Raw genomic sequence first — 23,564 nt, forward strand, 5'->3', positions numbered from 1 at the left:
ACAACAGAATATTCACATGGAAAAAGGATGAAATGTGACCCTTACTCCAAAACACATGTACACGTACATAGCTTATAAGGACACCAGCCATTATGGATTAAGGCCCATCCTGAATAAGTCTGGCCTCATTTTAATATCATCTGCAGAGCCAGTATTTAAAATTGAGTTCAGCAGTGCAATAGTGGCTCAGTGGCAAAATTCTCACCTGCCACACCAGAGACCCGGTTTTGTTTCCCACAGCCAGCCCATGCCAAAAAAAAATGGGTTCACAGCTACAGAACTTGGAGTTAGGACTTGAAAGCATCTTTGTGGAGGATATGATTCCATCCATAGCAGACAAAATTTGATCATTTGTTTTCAGCAGACCCGCCCTTCAACCTTTCTTCAGGCTGAAAAGTAGTAATATCAGTTGTACACTAGTTTGAATCTGTGGTGTACTCCTTTAATCCTCATTCAGTACTGCTGGGTAGAATCTTTTTTATTGTTTCCACGGAGATGTGACCCACCCAATTGTGAGTGGTAACTTTTTATTAGATGATTTCCATGGAGCTGCATCTCCACCCGTTCAAGGTGGGGCTGCTAGTGGAGCCTTTTGAGAGGGAACCATTGTGGAAAAAGCAGAGCCACTGGCCCCGACAGAGCCCTGGGGAAGCTGTTGAAGAGACAGCTAGCAGATCTCACTATGTGGCTTTCCAGCTGAGATAGAAACCCTGAATGTCATCGGCCTTCTTGAACCAAGGTATCTTTCCCTCCATGCCTTAGATTGGACATTTTTATAGCTTTGCTTTAATTTGGACATTCTCATGGACTTAGAACTGTAAACTTTCAACTTAATAAATTTCCATTTTTAGAAGCCGTTCCATTTCTGGTATATCACATTCCAGCAGCCTTCAAACTAAAACAAGGTAGAAGCGTGAATCTGAAGGAAAAAATAAAAAGCATCAGAAAGGGTAAAAATAACACTGAGAGATCTATATACATGTAATGCATGTGTATGTTATATGGAGATACATGTATATAGACAAAATCTTTGTTAGATGTCAGCTTTGAGGTATAATTAACAGATTAAAATTCACCCATTTATCCTCTTCAGGCACATAGTTTGATTTTCAGGCATTTGGTTGATTGGTGGACAAGTATATAAAATGGTATAACAACCACTACAATGAAGATAGAGTATTACCATTACCCAAAAAAATTCCCTGGTGCTCCTTCGTAGTCAATTGCTGTTCCCTCCCCCAATTCCAGCATTGATCTGATTCTTAACCCTGCAGTCTGGCCTTTCCAGGGTGTCATATAAATGAAGTCATATAATATGTTGTCTTATAGTGGGGTGTTTTGGTTTCTTTTGGCACAGTGATACTATATTCATAATTATTGAGTGTTAGTAGTTTGATCCCTTTTATTGAATAGTACTTTGTTATATAGATGAAACTCAATTTGCTTAGCCATTTACCGTTAGTGAGAATTTGGATTGCTTCTAGTTTCTAGCAATTATTAAGCTGCTATGAACACTTATGTACAAATCTTCAATGAGGACTTATTTTTCATTTCTCTTGGATGAATAGAGAGGAGTGGGGGTTTCTAGATTATATAACAAGTATGTTAAAGAACCTGCCAAACTGCTTCCCAAAGTGGTTGCACCATTTTGAATTCCAGCAAAGCCCAAAGCTCTGAGACCTCCAGGTGCTGTGCATCATCATTGGCACTTGGTGTTTTAAGTTCTACAACTTTAACATGTATGCAGCAACCTCTCACTGTGCTTTTAATTTGATAGCCCCTAATGATTAGCCATGTTCAGCATCTTTTCATGGTTTTTTTTGTTGTTGTTGTTGTTGTTTGCCATCTGTATCTTTTTGTAGGGTTTGTTCAAGTCTTGTCAATTTTTCTTGGGTTGTTTCCTTATTAAGTTACGTGACCATCTATACATCCCGGATACATATCTTTGGTCAGATGTGTTATGAAAATTCTCTCACAGTCTGTAGCCTGTCTCATTTTGTTCAGTGCCCTTCAAAGAGAAGTACTTAATTTTGAAGGGTTCCAATTCATTAATGTTTTCTTTTTGTAGCTTATGCTTTGAGTGTTCTCTAATGAATCGCTGCCTAGCTCAAGAACACAAGATTCTTTTTCCCCTCACCAAGAAGTTTTATTGTTCTAGGTTTTACGTTTAGGTCTGTGATCAATTTGTTAGTTTTTATATTCTGTATGACATGTGGGTCAAAGTTCACTTTTTTTTTTTTTTTAACATATGGATGTCCAACTGCTCCAGCACCATTTGTAGAAGAAACTATCCTTTCCCCACTGAGTTATTTTGTCACCTTTGTTAAGTCAATGACCATATTTGTATGGGTCTATTTCTGGAGTTTCTATTTTTTCCATTGCTCGGGACACCTCTCTTTTCACCAATACCAAAAGATCTTTATTATAATAAAACTAGGTTCAATATGACGCATTTACATTTTTCCAAATTTAAAAAAGAATAGTCCTACATGAGAAGGACACCTCATGAATTTCTACCCCCAGTTGATTCATGTAACTCAAATTCATAATCCTAAAAGTCCTTGCCTGTGAGTTTTCAGAATTGCTAAATTAGTCTTTGGACAATCAGAAAATGGAAGGTTCTAGAAGACTAGAGAAGGGAAAATGCTTCCTAGTTTATTGAAAGCAATAGACCATTGCATTTGCTCCAGTCTTTCATGAAGTTCTATTCACAGGCTATCAAACAAATGATTTATGGGCATTTGTAGAAAATGGTGATCACCATAACCAATATGAATTCATCAAGAACAAGCCCTGTCAAATTAATGGCTTTACTTAACAGGCTTGTGACATTAAAACATTGCAAATATGCTGCAGGTGTCATCCTTGAGCCAGATGGGGAAATATGAATTGGCAGATAATGTGGGTAGTCAGGTTTCTAATTGAAAGACTATACCTGAAGAGGACTGATTGATGAATACACATTGAGGAAATATAATAGGACCAATATTTTTTCAACATTTTAGAAAAGTATATAAAAGGTATGTTTTTCAACTTTGTAGATATGGAAACTGAAAGGAATAATTAATTTGTTATATGAAAGAAACAAAATTTAATGATCTCTCAAAGGTAGTTAATTGAGATCATATAGTCTTACATTCAGAACCAAGAGAATAACCACTCCAAGAATGGATTTTAAAGCCAAGCTTGGAAGCTAGTTCATGTAAGGGATCATAAAGTCAACGTGATTCTGTAGAGAAACTCCTATAAGAGCTAGTACAAACCCAGGCTACTTTCAAAAAAGTATGATGTCCTAATGGACACCTTCAATAAAGATATAATATATTCTTAAGTAGGCAAACCACATGTGAGCATTGTGTAGTTTTGTAGGCCGAGTCTGGGGTTTGTATCATCTAAACCCTACCAGGAAGGTCAAGCTCTGCCCAGACTGAGACTAATACTGTTCTTAGATAGCCTTCCCTTTGTTCTCTCTAAATAGGCAATACAACAGCTTAGTGCAGTTGCATATACTACAGAGAAAAAAGATGCCAAGTTCTTAGCTCCAAAGTTTGAAAGGCTGTGTGATATAGAAAAATGGTCATTTGCCTCTTTGCTCTACATCCGTTTCCAAGCCTTCTCCTATTAGACTCTCTTGCCAAATGCCTTCCAAATGTGGCCCGTTAATGAGAGGAACCAATGAAAGCCTGGAACAAGCGAGGAAGAAAGGTAGAGTATTTCTCCCTCTTCCTCTACCTTAGGTAGTGCCCCCAGCAATGGTTTGCCTATTCTGTGGCTCTTTCTACTACAGACAGCCCTTCCCTCAGCAGTTCTAGCTTCTGTAATGATGTCATCATCATGATTCTAGACATTGTCAACAACCAGACTCTCGCAGCACCACCATCTTCTACTCGGGTTCTACCAGTTCAAGAAGGCCCTTGGTTTCCGCATGAACCCATGATGACTCCTTTAGTTCTTTTGTTACGTATGTAACCAATTCCCAGTATTATTTCCTCTGAATTTCCTGGTATGGGGTATTTTTTATTGCTGGCTCCACCCCAACTGATATGGCCCTACTATATCACTGTCAGTCAAGGAGTTGACTAAAGAAAGAGAATGACATTCCCCTTTAAATTTGGGGACTTAAGAATTGAGTGGACTTGTGCCTCCCTTATGACTAGGGATTTTAGAGTTGCAGCCACAGTCTCAGCTCTCGTCTAGGAATGGACATACCAGTAGAATTAGCAAAGTCACACATCTGGGCCAAGGAAGGTTCAATATCACTCCCTGAGATTCCTGTGCTTCCAGTGGCATGAAAGACCTCAAAGTTTCCCGGATCTATCCTGTCACTTACCATCTGTACTGTGACCTTCTATAGCCTGATTCTTACCCTTGAAAATTACATTAAAATCATATTTACCATATTTACAAAGGTCTACAATAACCTGTTTCTTTTCCCAGTGTTCATCCTACTTGATACTCATCAACATTTGACTGTTCAAAAACTATTCTTTCTACCCAGAAGTCCAGATAGCCTTGCCCTGCCTTGGTGACTTTAAGGAGCAAAGAGTAGGCTTTAGTAAGAGCAATGAAATCCATTTTGCTACAACCCTGATTCAACTGACTGTGGTGGTGTTGAATTAACTGTCCCGTGGTTTCATCCACTTTTGTTTTAGATATTTAAAATGGTTGGCATCTCAAGTTTAAAATAGTAAGGATCTTCTATATTTTCTAATTTATTTTTTTATAACCATATATTTATTTTGGTTAGTATTTATCTAGCGTATTTTATTCCTTCCTATTGCTTTCAATCTTTCTGGACAACATTGAGCTTTGTTTTAAACTAGTCTAAACAGTATCTTTTTATTGATTAACTTACTCTATTTATTGCAATTATTAATTATTTGGACCTGTCCCATCACTTTCCTCTCTATTGGATTGTGTTTTTTCACCTCATTCCATTTTTCCCTCACACATGAGTACTTTATTCGTGACTATGATACCAGGGAACAGAAAAGAGGAGCGATGAGAGTGAAAAGAGAAGGATGTGTAGAATTGGCCCCCATCAGGGAGGTGGCTGCTTGACCTGTGAGATACTCACGGGAGAATCTCAAGACCATCCTCCCAGGGGAAGAGAGAGGAAAGCATTATCCACTGGCTCCCTTCTACTTACAGTGAAGGGGTTAACTGCTATTCAAGCCCTTCTCCATAGGTACTTAATCACCGTTCCCTGTACAACTCATCCCCAAACTCCAAGCCACCCTTCCCCCTTTGTTGTAGTCTAAAATATCAAGCTCTGCAAGCTAACACCTCTGGTATTTTGTTATCCAAAATATGTTTTTCTTATCACCTGGGTCATGTTCACCCAATTCTCTTGATTTAATACAACCTATGAATAGGGTTGCCTGTTTTAGCAAATAAAAATAGGGTGCCTAGTTAAATCTGAATTTCAGGTAAACAATGAATTTTTAGTATATGTATGCTTCTCGTAATACTTGGAACCATTTGGACATTTTTTAAATAAACATACCTATTTAGAAATAGCATACAAATAATTATGCCTTCTTTAGAACACCAAGCCATTTACAGGCTTTGTTACCCATATATTACTTAACCAAATAAACTTCAATCTATCTCAATTTTAATCAATCAGTGTTATGCAGACTCTTCATCGTCCTTAAGATAAACAAACCTCCAATCTTTAGTGTATCATATAAAGTCCATCTTGATCTGACCACAGCTTCTTCCCTCAATATCATTTTTCACCCAACCACATACTGTTTTATTAGACTACATACAATTTTCCAAACAAATGTACAGAGTCCTCACTCCTACTACATTGCGCTCCCTAGACTGTTCCCCGGCTTTAGCTCTCCTGCCAATTCTCTTCCCTGTCCATAAGTCACTTCCTTTAACTCAATTTCACCAAATCTCCTGTCATCCAAGAATTTATTAGACTTATAACATTATAATCTGATTCTTCAGAGGTTAAATACATTCTTCCTTAATTTTTAGAAAAAGATATACATAAATTATGTTAAGCGCTATTACTGATACTGTATTTCTTGAGGAAAACAAATATAACTTCTTTAACTATCGCTCACAACCATACTGAATTTTTTCACTATTAACGCCATCTAACAGATAGCCCACTACTAATTATCATGAATTTGTTCTTTTTCTTCTTTTCTCCCTTAGAAGATCAAATTCTCTAAAGGATGAGTGCCTGTGGGGAAGGTGGCAGTGAGAGATTAAGTTGCAATGAAGTTCCATCCACCCTTCTCCCCACATAGCATTGCAAAAGTATTGCCAGTCTTTTCACCGTAAAAATCATCAGGCTACAGGAACCACTGTGGATATTAAAAAATGAGCAGTGTAAAGACCTCCTAAAGTGAGAAATTAATGAAAAGATGAGATAGACCAGACACCCTTGAGCATTTACTTGTTACCTACTGATTCTCTAAGACTCCAAGATAATTTCTGTCACATCCCAATAGCTCTAGAGTTTAAGGTAAAAGCCAGAACAGACCTTTGCCCAGAAGAGTAGTGGCAATAAAAATGTTTTGGTGATAGGTGATCTCTCCACCCTGACTTTCTTCCCCTCTTCCCTTATTCATATGGAGAGACACAGATTAGGACCCTACCCTAGTACACATGGCCAGACGGAGAAGCTGATATGCCCAGGAAAGCCTGAGCTAAGAAAATAAGGCAGTTGAAAACAATTAAAAAAATACAAAATATCTGAAACAATTATTAGAACTGATGTATTATTCATTTAAAATAAGCCTAATAGGGCGGGCCACAGTGGTTCAGCAGGTAAGAGTGCTTGCCTGCCATGCCCGAGGACCCGGGTTCAATTCCCGGTGCCCGCCCATGTAAAAAATAAATAAATAAATAAGCCTAATAAATACTCATAATAAGGGAAAATATTAACTCTGTGAAGCAAGATCAAGAAGCTTTAAGCAGTAGAAATAAGAGGTGAAATTTTAAAAATCAAAATAAATCACAGCATGGCAAAATATCAAGAATTAAGGAGTTGGAAGTTCAAATTGAAGAACTTCCTCAGAAGGCAACAAGCAAAGGAGAGAACACATTCATTAGATAAAACATATGGAAGACAGACTAACATCTGGATAATAGATAACAGATACAAAAAAACTGATAAAATAATTATTTGATAAAGTACTAGCAACCTAGACACAAAGCAGAATTTCCTAAATATGATAAAGAATACCTACAATAAAAAATATAAATATTGAAGAGGAGAAATAATCAAACGCTAAATGGTTAGAACTAATAGTATGGTCAATCAGGTCGTTGAATACAAAAATGAGCCTATAAAAATCAGCAGCATCTCTTTAAACTTAGGATGGCCAGCTGGAAAGCATGCTATTGTTACCATTTACAGTAGCAACAGAAACAAAGCATCCAGGAATTAGCTTACAGAAACAAAAGTTCACTATGGTGAGGGCCTTTTAAATCTAATAAAGGACATAAAAAATAACTGATACGAATAAATGAAGATAGTCTATTATTATGAAATGCTATTTCATATCCAAATTAATCAATAAATTTAGTATAACCATAATCAAAACTCCAGCTGAATTCATGGAACTCATCTATTCTGAAATGTATATAAAAATAAAGGCCCATGAAAAATAAATACAGCCTTAAAAAAGGAAGAATTGCACAATGACACTACTGATATGAAGATATACCACAAACACTGTACAGTACTAGCACAAAAGCAAACTAATGGCTAGCGAAACAAGTACAGAGATCAGAAATAGACTTTTTTCCATATGGGAATTTAATATATTCTAAAGGTAGCAACACAAACAATAGTGAAAGGGTGGTTATTTAGATAGTGCTGGGGAAACTGGCACGCTGCATTGAACACAGTAAGCATGCCTAATTCCTGATACAAAAGGTGGACCCTAAATGGAATAAAAAATGAAGACCTGCATACATGAAAGTTAAACTTTATAGTTAAAAGAACAAAATTTTGGAGAATATCCTTAACACAAAGGCAGTGATGAATTTCTTAAAACACACAACCTAGAAGGCAAATCCTACTGAATTTGGCTATACCAAAATTCAAACTTTCTATATAAAAGGCATTGTGAAAAGAGTTAACAGATGTTAAATTTGGAGAAGACACTAGCAATATCCAAAACAACAAGGGTCTAACATCTAGAATAGTGAAGAACCACCTGTAAATCATTAAGATAGAATTCCAAATGGAAAATAGGTAAAGGATATTAACAATTTCCAGAAGGAGGAACCCTCAAAAGCATAGGAAGAGAAGATCATACACAGAAATGGAAAAAAACACTTAATCATATGCCTTGTTTCCTGGCCTGTTATCATTGGCCCATATAAGCCCTCTTCTGTTATTTTTCCTTTATATTTCTTCCCCTCCCTTCAACAGGCAATCATTCTGGGCATTTGATGTATATTGTGTGTTACACTAATTGGTAGTCACTGCTCTCATTTGTTTCATCTTAGTTTGCTTTGAAATGGTCCTTAACTCAAAAACCAGTTCAATTCTATAGAAGTATAGAAATACTCGTATAACAAGACTATTTCCAAAATACCACCCTTAGTACATATTTCACTATTGATTTACTATTTAATGTTATTATTTACTTCCAGGTAATTGGGTTTTTTCCTCCCACCACTACCTTCAGACAGTTATATTAAATACCTGCCCCCTATTCCTATGTAACTCGTCTTTTACGTATTAAGGTAATGCATAGTCAACTTGAACAACAATACTAGAACAAAGCAGTGGAAAGAACTCCTCAGTTCAATGAACTGTTCACAACTATTTTTATTTCACCTTCTTATGAGATATTTCTGTAGGTCTCCAGGCCATGTAAGTGCTGCTCTGAGGAGTAAACCTAAGAGCACTTGAATTAAACCCCTCTGAATCCAACACCAGCCTCCATATGGTTTGCCAGTAGAAGACTTGGGGCCTTCTCATTAGCAACAAATGGGAAGAAAGATGCAGTCAGAACGCAGCTCTCTACGATCATTGTGGGTCCCCAAGCAAGTGCTAAAATAAAAACATGGGTCCCAAAGGAAAACAGAGGGAGACGGAAGGACTTTTCAAATTTAAGTGCACATCAAAATCACTTGTAGACCTTGTTAAAATACAGAATGTTAGTCCCTACTCCTAGCATTTCTGAATCAGTAATGTCCCAGTATAATTCTAAGAAATGCCTTTCCAACATGCCCAAGATAGTGGGGGTGGTCTGAAAACCATACTTTGAGAAGCTTAAACCACCCCTATCCAAGTCCAGGACTGAAATTGGACCAGTAGAGCATACTACCTACCATGTTATACCAAGCTGAAATTTTCCTTAAGGCATTTTTCTAAGCCACCAAAAGTACTTTTAAATATATGTGGTTATATATGAGGAAATGCTTACTCTAAAAGGATTCTTCAAGATAATACACTATCAAAAAAAAAAAAAAACAAAGAGACTAAGCCCAACCCTGAAAGTGAAATCATTGCCCTCTCCCTACATGGAACATGACTTCCAGGGGTGAAAATCTCCCTGGCAGTTTGGGAAATGATTCCCAGGGATGACTCCGGCCCTGGCACTGTGGGATCAACAACTCCATCCTGACCAAAAGGGAGGAAAGAACTGTAACTAATAAAGCATCAGTGGCAGAGAGAGTTCAAATAATAGAGTCAAGAGGCTGCTGTGAAGGTTGCTCCTACACAAGTTTCATGTTGACCTTGTTGCCTATCATAACCTGCCAAACCCCAACCAGGACCATTCCAGCCAATCCTAAAGAACACCTATGGCAATTTATAAGATTCCACAAGTGTTCTAGGCACTAGAGTAACATTCCAGAAACCTACAATCTCCAGATGGGTCCCTGGTCCAGGTAAGTCCCGACACCTAGAGGGCCCAGCCTCTCCACAACACCAGATAGTTCCATCTCCCTACCCCTATTAGTGACTGACCCTTCCAACATTGAAAAGTTATGATGGCCACAGCCCAAACACACCTAAAGAGAGGGATAGAAAGATCAAAGGTGATGGTGGAGTTTTACAGAAAAGGTAGGATTTAACAAATGAATATGACTGCTGAATCATTCGATTAATATCTCTTTTAGTCCCCAGTCTTAGAGCAGCTAGAAGTAAAAACCTAAAATTGTGGAATTGTGACCCACATCAAACTCTGAAATCTGTTCTACAACTAATTGTAGTGCTGTGCTTTGATATTGCTTTTTTTATACATATGATTTTTTTTTTTACAGAAAAGTCAATTGTGATGATAAAAAATATTGATGCCCTCTAACCCCCTAAATTCCCTTGACAAGCTCTGGGATCTATCCTGTAACTACTTGTTGAAGAGTGCTTTGAAAACTATTCCTTTTTGATTTCTTTGCTTTTTATATATGCTATATTATACAATTTTTAAAAAGTTAAAAAAAAAAAAAAAAAGAGAGAGAGAACGAGACTTCCAGGAACCTCAATCTGCCCAAATATCTTGCCAAACATTTATTCATTCTTTCAACAAATTTTTGTTGGGAACCAGCTATATGTGCTAAATATTGGCACAAAGAAGTAAAGAAAACACAGTCTCTATCTTTCTTGTAGAGTCACAACAGGGACTCTATTGCTATATGTCTTCCTGTAAGTTAGAAAGCATTCCCACACAGGAAATGGAGCACAGAGTTAATTTCCACTCTTACCTGCCCCGGAGCTGGGCCCCTGTGCAACCTGCACAAACCAAAGAAGTAACCCCAAGTCTTCTGTTTAAACTAAACCCTTAAACTTAAGCTTCACCTTGTTTATTCCTATGTAACATGCAATTCTCCATCTCAACTGTAGGTTTTCAAATACTACAACATAGTTCAAAGTTTTAGAGGTTTTGGGGGGTGGGGGAAGAATCTCAGGTACAAACATTTTGGATAGTCATACTCTTCTGTCCATGGGACACTATTGTCCTCTACAAGTCTCCTCATTTTTCCCCCATCATCTCCAGTTTTCCTTTCCTACAGGAAGCATACAATGATATTTAAAATTGTATATATACATTTGAATTTATATACGTCCATATAGAAACAAAGACTACACAGTCTTTTGAAAATAGCATTTCCATGCTATTTTAATTTCCAAAACTGTATTACGCCAGAGACCTTGTCCTGTTTCTCACCCAATACTGTGTTTTTAAATTCTAACCATGCAGTTCGTTGCTGCTTCTAACAAGATAGCCCATCTACCACATTTTGCTTTTCTCTTCCCCTAGAGGACACTCAAGGTTAATGCCAATGCCCCATTACCTCTAACAACGTTAGAGTGAAAGTCCAGACGTGTCTCCTAGTGAACATCTCAAGCTGAAATAGTAGTAACAAGATAAGAAGCAATTACAAATTGAGAAGACGTGTGCAGAGGACTCCAATCAAAACCTATACAGAAAAAAAACTTTTCAATAACGTTGGACAAAGTATCGCCAGAGTTGTCTTTTTATGGTAAGAAAAAGCTATAAAAAGACTCCTTCAAGAGGGGTTCTCACAGGATGTTCCAATAACCACTCAAAGAGAAGAAACTAGAAGAAGCAGAAATCAGGACAAGTCGTTTAATTGGAAGGAATTAGTTGATACAGAAAAGCAGTCATGTTAACCTAGCAAATGTTACTTTAGCGTCAAACTACATAAGAAAAAAGTAAACCCCAACCGACTTCTTTCACTTTTATATAATTCTCATCTGAGTAGCTTGCAGATAATGTTAGGGGAGAAAATGTTTTCTATACCTCAACAGACAGACTCCCAGTAATCGTATTTGCCAATGGTTCTCAATGCAGCCTGCACTTTCCAATTGCCTGCTGCAGAATTCTGATGCAAGGCTCTGTGCTGGGCTACTTAAATCAGAATCTCTGGGACTGAGCCCAGGACTGGCTTTTTAAGAACATTTCACATAATCCAAGTGCACAGACAGAACTGAAATCACTGAACTAGACACTTGGTTACAAGGACTCACTTAGGTTGTAAATCAGGGTGATTTCAGCTGCAAGTAATAGAAAACCCTGACTCAAATTGGCATAAACGAGTGACCCCCAGATTGAACCCTGGACTTTAGTTAGCAGTACAATGATTAAAGCATACTATCATCAATTTCAACAAATGCTCCACCCAGGATGTTGATGGTGGGGTGGCAGATGGGCGTATTGTATTTTGTGCATGATTGTTCTGTAAACCCACATGTTCTGTAAAGAAAAGAATCTTTCTTTTAGTTGTTTTTTTTAGTTGTTTTTAGCATAAACAACTAATGAACATGTCAGCTCACCCAAATCACAAGTCCATAGTAGGAGCGGCATCCATCGAAGTACGTCCAGGCACAGTCTCCAAAACTCTGTCATTTCTGCTCTAATTGATGCCTTCAACCTCGGTCTGGTAGAAAAATGTTTGCAACCACTTCAACATCACACATCCAAGCACATTCAGCTTATCCCGCGCATCCAACTGCTTCTTTTCAACAAGGAAACCTTTCCCAGAAACCCCCAGTTTATACACACTCACAACTCATTGGCCAGGGCTGATTCCAAAGCTGAGCCCCTAAATCATTGGCTGGCAAACATAATCAAATAACCAAGATTGGCTAAAGCTGATGCTTAAGAATCACCTGGTCACCTGGAGGGCTTGGTAAACCACAGATTGCCAGGCACCCGTCTCAGATTTTCCTAATTCATTAATTCTGGGATAGGGCCCAAGTATTGACATACTCAGTTCCCGAATGGTGCTCATGCAGTTTGAGAACCCCTGACTTAGACCAATGAGGTTCCACCTGCTGAGAATGTAATCAGCTTTCCCTGAAGCACATGGCTATGTGCAAGAGAAGTAGACATCTGCAATAATGTAATATGTCCACAAATTTTCTAATATTCCCTTCAAAAGATGGAGCCTAAGTTCCCTTCCCTTGACTATAGGATGGACTTAGTGGTTCATTTCTAACAGATAGAATAAAGTGGAAGTGATGGCATATAACTTAAACAACGGTTCGTAGAAGACATTGCAGCTTTCATCTCTCAGCTTAATCTCTCCCATCCCTCAGCTTAATCTGTCTCTTAAATGCTGACTTTGAAGGAAGCCAGTGACCATTTTATGAAGATACCCTAAGAGCCCCACAAGGTGAAAAACGGAGGCCTCCAGCCTACACCACGTGAGTGAGCCCACTTGGAAATGCTGCCCCAAGAGAGACTCTGAGCCAGAACTTCCTAATTAAACCACTGTGGAAGTCTGACCCACAGAAACTATGGGAAAATGAATGTTTGTTGTTTTAAATCACTAATGTTTGAGGGAAGTTTGTTATGTAGAAATAGAAATCTAATACCATAATGGAATGAAATTGAGAGGCCGAAAGAGAAAAACCATCTAGGGTAACCAAGAGTGTCTGACATAACTTGCTTCAGTTAATGAAAGCAAAGAATAAAAACACATATGCCTAGGAACTCAAGAAATCCAAATTGGTCCTAAGAACAAGAGGAACTTAAAGGTCTTTCTAAATCTAAGGAATCTCTAGCAATCTCAGCGTCAGGTGGCCAGGCACCTTTATTCTAAAACTGCTCCATCAGGCTAATTCCACAAGCATCTAGTCCAGTCTCCTTTTCCTACAGATGAGCATTCTCATCCTCTGGTCTTTATCTTTTGTCGTTAATCTCATAATTTCCATTCTCTCATTTTGATTTTAGCCTGCCACCCGGGCTTCTCAGGCACTCTTATTGTCATCTGGGAACTAGCAGCCTTGGCCTTCCCAGGAGTTTATTAGAAATACAGACTCTGGGGCCCCACACCAGACCTACTGAATCTGAATTAGCATTTAAGTTTGAGAAATACTGCTCTACATAATGACCATTAGATTTAAGCTTCCACTTCTTACTGCACTGGTTTCCAATTTTTTTTTTTATATTGTAATTGCCTAGAATCTTTAAAAGCTACAGAATGCCTGGCAACCTCTACAGATATTCAAATTTGGCAGGTAGGAGGTCGAAAAAAATTTTTTTTTCGGAATGAGTCAATTTATTATATTTTTTCACCTATTTAAGTAGACAAAATAAATAAAATATTACTGATAAGTTTGAAGCTCCTTTTGTACTCTAGTCCTAGTATCACCTCCCTCCCAGAGACAATCATGGTAATTAATTGGCACATATTCTTACAGTCCATATTTTAATAAGAAGAAAAAGGAGAAGGAGGGAGAAGAATTGGTATAAAGAAGCATTGCCTTTTTATAATTTTTGAGCATTTACAATGTATCATGAACTTTTTTTGGTGCTTTCACATATAATACATATAATCATCGAAACAACCAGTTTCATAGAGTATAATGTAAATCAATCATTCTACTACATATACAGGTATATGTATCCTTTAATTATATTATAATATAATTTTCTATCTTCTAAAATTTTTCCTATTTATTCAACATTTTATTTTTAAGGTACTTTTTTTATTTTGGGTTTTGGGTTTTTTGTTCGTTTATTTTTGGTTAAAACAAGCATAATTTTGTAAGCATTTATAAGAAATTCTTTTTTTTTTTTTACTTTTTTAGTGTATAATATAACATATATACAAAGCAAAAAAATAAAAAAGCAATGGTTTTCAAAGCACTCTCCAATAAGTAGTTACAGGACAGATTCCAGTTTGTCATGGGCTACCATACCATCCTCTCAGATTTTTCCTTCTGTAGAGGTTGCCAGAAAATATATACCAAAAAAGAAACAATAAATTTCAAAGCACAGCACAATTAGTTGTAGAACAGATTTCAGAGTTTGGCATGGGTTACAATTCTGCAATTTTAGGTTTTTACTTCTAGCTGCTCTAAGATACTGGAGACTAAAGGAGATATCAATTTAATGATTCAGCATTCATATTCACTTGTAAAATCCTACCTTCTCTGTATAACTCCACCATCACCTTTTATCTTTCTGTCCCTCTCTTTAGGGGTGTTTGGGCTATGGCCATTCTAAATTTTTCATGTTGGAAGGGGCAGATATGGGGTAGGGAGAGGGAACTATCTGGTGTTCTGGAGAGGCTGGGACCGCTAGGTTTCAGGATTTATCTGGTCCAGGGACCCATCTGGAGATTGTAGGTTTCTGGAAAGTTACTCTAGTACATGGAACCCTTGTGGAGTCTCATATATTGCCCTAGTTTTTATTTAGGATAGGCAGGAATGGTCCTGTCTGGGGGTTGGCAGGTTATAACAGGTAACAATGTCTAACTGAAGCTTGTGTAAGAGTGACCTCCAGAGTATCCCCTTCACTCTATTTGAACTCTCTCTGCCACTGATACTTTATTAGTTACACTTCTTTTCCCCCTTTTGGTCAGGATGGCATTGTTGATCCCATGGTACCAGGGCCAGACTCATCCCTGGAAGTCATCTCCCACATCACCAGGGAGACTTTCACCCCTGGAAGTCATGTTCCAAGTAGGAGGGAGGGCAATGATTTCACTTGCAGAGTTGGGCTTAGAGAGAGTGAGGCCATATCTGAGCAATAAAAGAGGTCCTCCAGAAGTAACTCTTAGGTATAAGTATAGGTAGGCTAAGCTTCTCTGCTACCTACATAAGCTTCACAAGAGTAAGCCTCAAGATCAAGGGCTTGGCCTATTGATTTGGGGATCTCTAAAGTTTGACACAGTACCAGGGGATTCCCTGATGGTAAAATTTAATAGTTTCATACTTTTTCTCCCATCCCTCAAGGGACTTTGCCAATACTTTTTGATTATCTGCTTAATAATTTCCAGCATGTATCCAAGCACTACATTAAACTATACAGGATTAAAGACCTCTTTCTTATTCTGGGCTCCCCATGTTTCAATTGTTCAAATGACATATACAGATAGGTTGCATTTGATTATGTCTGTCATGGTTAGGGACAGGTGTCAACTTGGCCAAGTTGTGGTACCTGTTCATCTGATTGGGCAAGCACTGGCCTGTCTGTTGCAATGAGGACATTTCATAGGATTAGGTCATGATCACGTCAGCTACATCCACAGCTGATTCCATTTGTAATCAGCCAAAGGGGAGTGTCTTCTGCAATTAGTGATGCTAAATGCAATCATGGGAAGCCTTTTAAGGAGGACTCAGAGGAGACAGGTTCCATTCCTGCTTTGGCTGGTGAGCCTCTCCTGTGGAGTTCGTCCAGGCCATCCATTGGAGTCATCGGCTTCGCAGCCTGCCCTGTGGATTTTGGACTCTGCGTTCCTACGGTCACGTGAGACACTTTCATAAATTTTATATTTGCAAGTGTTCCCTGTTGATTCTGTTTCTCTAGAGAACCCTAACTAATACAATGTCCTAGCCAGGTTTTTAAATGTTACCTAGGTGATTCTAATGCCCAAAGTTTGGGAACTACTAGCTTACAACCTTCTTTTCTTAGCACTTTCAAATTAAATTTCAAAAAGAGAGAATTTGATTAACTTCTTTTATTTCTACATAAGGCATGCTATAAGCAGTTAACATCTCTGCCATAATTTGCTAGCGCTGCCATAACAAAATACCACAAACTTGTTAGTTTAAGCAACAGGAATTTATTTTCTCATAGTTATGGAGGTTAGATGTCCAAACTATCCTTAAGGATCACACTATCCTTGAAATTTGTAGCATTCAGGTGATGGCTTGCTACAGTCTAAAACTCAATCTCTGCCTCTGTCACATGGCCACTTCTCAACCTATCTTCTCCTGCTGGGCCCACATTTCCTCTGCTTATAAGGACTCAGTAAAATGCACCCAGATTCAACTTGGTTTATCTATACTAATAGAATCTTTGAAGAGCCTATTTACAAATAGGTCCCACATCCACAGGACCAGGGGTTAGGACTTGAACAAGTCTTTATACGGGAACATGATTCAACCCACCATATATTCTATAGGTTGGCTGGGCTTAGTCCAATCAACTATGGAGATAAAATGAGTATTCAGGATTACATGGCACAAAACATAACCGTTACCCACTCGGAAAGGCTATGGGGAATATTGTTCCCTTTAGTACAATGCTCCCCGACCTCGGCTATGCATTACAATAATCTGGGGGGCTTTAAAAATCTCAGTGTATAGGCCCCTCAGAACAAATGATTCATAATCTCTGGGTGGACCCAGGCAACAGTAAAGTTTTCATCTGCTCAGGTAATTCCACTGTGCAGTGGGTGGTAAAAATCACTTCTAAAAGAAACAGCACAGCAGTGGACATGTCTGTATACACAGTATTCCAAACAAAATACAAATAATAGTTGTATTGACCTTAAAAACATGGTTATTTAATTTATTTTTGGCCTCAGTCCAAAACAGTTGTTTTAAGTCACACAGACCTAGGGTTTAACCCAGTAGCTGGGTTGAATTGGGGCAAGTTTTTAAACATGATAAACTTCAGTTTCCTCTTTCATAAAGTGGGATGAAACCACCAAATTCAGAGGATTATAAGAATAATAAAGTTTATAATGTACATAAAACCACCTAGACATTATAGACACTTAAGAAGTATTTTCTTCCTTTTCTATTTATGAGGCCATACTTTATTTTCTTTTAAAAAGTACAATTCTGCGTATCAGACTGAAACTTACTACTGATCCCACAAAAACGATTACTGGTGTTATTCCAATTTAACAGGTGAGAAAACTGAAGCTCAAGAAAAAAAAAAGTTAAATAATGCTGAGATTTAAACCCAAGCTGTCTGAACATCAAGTCAAAATCCTTAACCATCACGCTCTACCCTCTTTCTAAAATAACTACCTCATTCCTTGTCGTGAAAGCAGCTCAAATATCCATGTCCATACAGGGTAGGAATGCGGTATCGGGAAGGCAGAGAGCAATATCTTTAGTGACGTGGTATAGCACCTGTGTTACCAGCATCCTGGTCATTTTCCCTGCTCTTTCTCTTCCATGAGGCTAAGTTGTTCATCCCAAAGAGTTCAGTCCTGTCCTAGGAGGTCACAGTGCAATTCTTCAAAGATGCAGCTGTAGGTATATTTCTGAAAAATCACTAAGATGTGCTTATTTTTTTTCATACACAATTCTTGCCTACATAAGCATGACCTAGTCTGTACTTTCATAGACTAAGGAAAGTAAGAGATACAAACCTATAAATAACCATTTCCAATTAACCTTCCTTTACCCTCCCCACCTTTCAATTTGATCAAGTTCTCTCTCCTACAGAAGCCAATTACAGCTGTCACTTGAGTTTTAGGTTATATATTTCTCTTCTTGTGTGTACTTTTTATTCTATCTTCTTGTAGTTGATTCCTGCAAGTTCCCTCGATAAATTCATTAGCCTGGAAGTTTTTCAATTTACCTAAATTTCTGTTGTACTTCTGCAACTCTTCAACATATTTGTACTTTCTCAAATCATTCTGACCTAAGACACTTGCAGAAAAGATTTCTACCAAAAACAGACTTTAGGAAAAAGGCTTTGTTGTAGACTAAGAATCAAAATAGGAGCAAGGTATGAATAATGGGCAGATATATGGGAACTCTGTATTTTATGCATGATTTTCTATAAACCTACAATTTCTATAATAAAAAAGAAGGAAAGAAAGAAAAGAAAACAGCATCAAAGAAAACAAAAAACTGAAAGCTACTAGAGATGAAGATGAGAAAAATATATACTATTAAATAAATTTTGGGAGATAATAAATGAAATGCTATTAAAAAACAGACTTCAAAGCCACTGGCTTAAGTAGAATGTTGCATCAGTGATCACCCAAAGGAAGCAAGATGTTAAATTTACCACCCCCTTACATCCACATCCACTACAATTGATAAATTTTTAGGAAATAATGTAAAGGAGAAAAAAGAAAAGATATTAAACAAATTATTATTTAAAAATTGGAACATATCCAAGACCTGATTTTGAGTTTTAGTTTGAGATTGTTTTTGGCATATTTTACTTGCTCTCTAAGTCTCTAGAATTTCTCACTATTCAGACATTTTCATTTTCTCTTTACCTATCAAAATCTAATTGTCCCATACTATAGTCCCTTGGTTCCCTACCAATTAACAACTAATCATCCTCTTTCTTTTCTACACTATCATTCACCCCACTCAATGGGATGATTCCAAATATCACACAAACATTTAAATATTTTACATCCTAAAAAGCATTCTTCCTTGAGCCCACATCCCTTAAAATTGCTATGCCATTTTTTTGCCATCACTTACAATAAAAGTAAACAAAAAAGTTGTCTAATAACCTCTGAAATCCAGAGGGACCAGCCTCTCCAAGATTACCAACTATTTACACCCTCTTAACCTTTAGTGTTGCCAGCTGTTACCTTTTAGTGTGGATAGCCCTTCTCAATATCAAAAAGTTAGAATGGGCATTGCCTAAAGCTCCCTATAGATTGGGAGAAGGATCAAGGAGAGGAGGAGTTACAACAGAGAAAATAGGATTTAATAAGTGAGCATGACTGCTGAATCACTTTACTGATATTCCTTCTAGCCTCCAGTGTTTCGGAGCAGCTAGCTAGAAGGAAATAACTGAAATAGTTGAATGATAACTCTTAAAAAAAACTCTGAAATCTGTTCTATAACTACTAGTTGAAGGGTACTTGAAAAATTATTGCTTTTTCTTTTTCTTTTTCTTTTTCTATATATATATGTTATATTTCACAATGAAAAACGTTTTTAAAAAAAGAGTTGTTTGTAACCATTCTACTTCCTGATCATCTGGTCTATCTGAAACCCACTCCACTGAAACATCTTGTCATGGTTACTGACTACTTCCTCCTTGCCAAATCCAATGGGCAATTCTCTGCCTCCAACTTAATCTCATCAGCACTCTAGTGTTATTACTACTCACTTCCTAAAACACATTCTTCCCTTGACTTCTATAATACCACAGCCCTTATGTTTTACTCCAATGGTTTCTCCTTCAGGTTTTCTTAGGTCTTCTTCCTCTGCCTAACTTCTGAATATCATCCTTCACACACGCGTCTACTCTGTTATAATAATCTCCCAAAGGCAATATCATATAGTTACATGACTATAAGCACCATGCAGGTGCTAAGGATTCCAGAATTTATATTTCCAACCCTTACCTTTCCCCAAAATCAAAGTGGATATGTCCACTTGAAATCCTGCAAACTGTCTGCTTAATGTGTCTTATTGCATATCTGATAGATATCTCAAATTTAACACGCCTAGACAGAAATCTTTATTTTCAAACCCATAACATACTCCTCTATGGGTTTCCCCAACTCATTTGGTAGCAATAGCACTAACCCATTGCTCTAGCCAAAAACCTTGATTCTTTAATTCCTATAAACTTCACCTTTATTCTTGATTGGTCTACTCCATTCCCTCCATCTCTTCACCCCATTCCCACATACCATTCTTCAATCCATCAGCAGACTCCTTGGGTTCTACCTCTAAACCATAGTCCAAATCCAGCCACCCTTCGCTATCTCCATTACTGTCATTCTAGACCAAGCCATCATTAATTTTCTCTAAGGGTAATAGCCTCCTAAATAATTATTTCTCTGCTTTTACTCCTGCTCTCCCTTACAATCCATTCTCCATGCAACAGATAGATGAAAGGTAAATAGATTAAAGACTTTCTCCTGACTAAAATCCTGAGTGGTTTTAAACTGCACTTGTAATATCTAAATCCTTACTTTGACCTACATTTCCAATGTTTGACCCCCGTCATGAGCATTATAGTTTCTTGTCTAACATACATTCTTCCTTCATGATTAGTCTAAACCAGTGGTTCTCAAACTCGAATTACCTCAGAATCACCTAGAAGGCTTGTGAAAATACCAATTAATGGGACACCACTACCAGTTATTCATTCTTTAGGTCTTGCATTTCTAATAAGTTCTCTGATGCTGCTGATTCTGCTGATGCTGCTGATGCTGATATAGCAGGGACCACACTTTGAGAACCACCGACCTAAACATAACATGGTAACTCTCTTCTTGCCTTTGTTTTGTTTTGTTTTTTTGTTTTTGGTTTTGTTTTTAGGAATGGGCATGAAATCCAAAGCTGGCCAACAATATATGAAAGGAAGTTAGCTGTGTTGCCTTTGGGAAAGCCTTCCCCTCCCTAAAAAAAAAAAAAACATCTCTTATTCTGCAAGTGTTGTATTTGAATATAACATCTACACCAGTTGTGGCCAACTTGAGACAATGAAAGAATTTGCCAAAAAATGACAAAGGAAAAAAAAATGGGAAGCACCTGCATCCTCAAAGATGTCATTAAACTACTTATCCAACCCTGAAGTCCACCCTATCTCCAAAAATCCCATTTGAGATGAAATATTTTCTTCTCTAAGCCAATTTGAGCCGTAGTCCTCAGTTTGAGTTATCTTCAAATACCACCCCTCAGATCTCATCCCTTCTCATTCTTCTCATCATTTACTAGCTCCAGCTACACTAGCCCTCAGTTTTTTAAACCTACAAAGCTCACTCTGCCTCAAGATCTGGCATTGATATTCGCTCTGCCTGAGTGCTTTGCCCCAGATCTTCCCATGACTGGCTACTCTTGTCATTCAGGTCTTAGTTCAAATGTCACCTCTTTGAAGATATCTTCCTAGACCACCCAATTTGACATGTTGTTTTCTACCCCACCACCAATACTGTTTCTCTTACAACCCTATGTTATCTTCTTCATAGCACTTGCACCATCCTATATTATATTATAACGTGTGTTGGCTTACTGACTTGTTTGTTCATTTTCAACTCCAGCACACCCGTTTAATTTTACAATGTGAGATCCATGAATCTATGAAAATTTTGAGCATGTCTGTCTTATCTACACATTTCCATGTTAGAAGAGAGTCTGAGAATAAAGTAGGGATGTAACAAATATTGGTTTAATAAATGAGTTGATTAATGAAAGTTAATATGCACTCACTTTTTAAACTTTTTTATTGTATAGTATAACATATATACAAAGCAAAGAAATAAAAAAGCAATAGTTTTCAAAGCACTCTTCAAGTGGTTACAGGACAGATCTCAGGGTTTCTTATGGGCTACCATATGATCCTCTCATATTTTTCCTTCCAGCTGCTCCAGAATATAGGAGGCTAGAGGGCTTAAATATTTTTTCATCATCACAATCGACTTTTTTCCTTCTCTTTTTGTGGAAAATAATATATACGCAAAAAATCTATAAATTTCAAAGCACAAGAACCACAATTAGTTGTAGAACATATTTCAGTGTTTGACATGGGTTACAACTTCACGATTTTAGGTTTTTACTTCTAGCTGTTCTAAATACTGGAGACTAAAAGAGATATCGATCTAATGATTCAGCATTCATATTCATTTTTTAAATCCTTTCTTCTCTGTATAACTCCATCACCTTTGATTTTTCCATACCTCTCTTAAGGGGTGTTTGGGCTATGGCCATTCCAACTTTTTGATATTGGAAGGTTTGTTCACTAATATGGGGTAGGGAGATGGAATTATCTGATATTCTGGAGAGGCTGGGCTGTGTTTCAGGACTTATCTGGACCAGGGACCCATCTGGAGGTTGTAGGTTTCTGGAAAGTTACTCTAGTGCATGGAACCCTTGTGAAATTTTATATATTGCCCTAGGTGTTCTTTAGGATTGACTGGAACGGTCCTGGTTGGAGATTGGCAGGTTATGATAGGCAGCAAGTTCTACCTGAAACTTGCAAACGAGCAAACCCCAGAGTAGCCTCTCGACTCTATTTGGACTCTCTCTGCCACTGATACTTTATTAATCACACTTCTTTTCCCCCTTTTGGTCAGTATGTAATTATTGATCCCAGGGTGCCAGGTCTGGATTCATCCCATGGAGTCATCTTCCATATCACCAGGGACACTTTCACCCCTGGATGTCTTGTCCCATGTAGAGGTGAGGGCAATGATTTCATTTGCAGAGTTGGATTTAGAGAGACTGAGGAAACATCTGAGCAACAAAAGAGGTCCTCCAAAAGTGACTCTTAGGCATGCCTATAGGTAGTTAAAGCTTCTCCACTACCAACATAAGCTTCACAAAGGTAAGCCTCATGATCAAGGGCATGGCCTATTGATTTGGGTATCCCTCAAGTTTGACACAGTATCAGGGAATTCCCTGATGGTAAGGTTTAATAGTTCCATATTCTTTCTCCCCTCCCTCACAGGACTTTGCCAATACTTTTGATTATCTTCTTACTATACTCTAGTATGTTTCCAGGCATTAACGTATCTGTATAAGATTAAAGGAACTCTTTCTTATTCTGGGCTCCCCGTGTTTCAATTGTTCAAATGACTACACAGATAGGTTGAATTAGATTATACTACAGAAAATTTCAGTTCCAGATCAAATAGACCTTTCTTCCATTGGTCTCAAAGAGTATGTGTGGTTCTAAAATATAAACACTGTCTTCCTTAATCCTATGTTCTGAATTACTTTAACCCCAGCCTGTTCAGCTTTGTTCTTATCTCTAAATATCAGGTTATATATATAAATAAGCCTCTCTAAATCCAGAAATAATAATCACCACTCCAGACTTAATATGTCTGCTCTAAAACTTACAATCTAGGTCCCTGTTTTCTTATAAGCATTTTCTAAAGGTGACCGTATCATTGTTCATTTGTTTCTGGCTTATTTGTCTCACCAAATATCC

General features: G+C 37.6%; 1 long non-coding RNA gene across 1 annotated transcript in view; it reads left to right on the plus strand.

The window, feature by feature from the left end:
- Window positions 1-554: 554 nt before the first annotated feature.
- Window positions 555-23,564, plus strand: part of LOC143655165 (uncharacterized) — a 49,995-nt gene continuing 26,985 nt past the window's right edge. Inside the window, exon 1 of the long non-coding RNA XR_013162087.1 lies at window positions 555-739. This is a non-coding gene — a long non-coding RNA (uncharacterized LOC143655165). The remainder of the gene's footprint in view (window positions 740-23,564) is intronic.

Source organism: Tamandua tetradactyla, chromosome 14, assembly GCF_023851605.1.
Source record: "Tamandua tetradactyla isolate mTamTet1 chromosome 14, mTamTet1.pri, whole genome shotgun sequence".
Classification (NCBI taxonomy): Eukaryota; Metazoa; Chordata; class Mammalia; order Pilosa; family Myrmecophagidae; genus Tamandua; species Tamandua tetradactyla.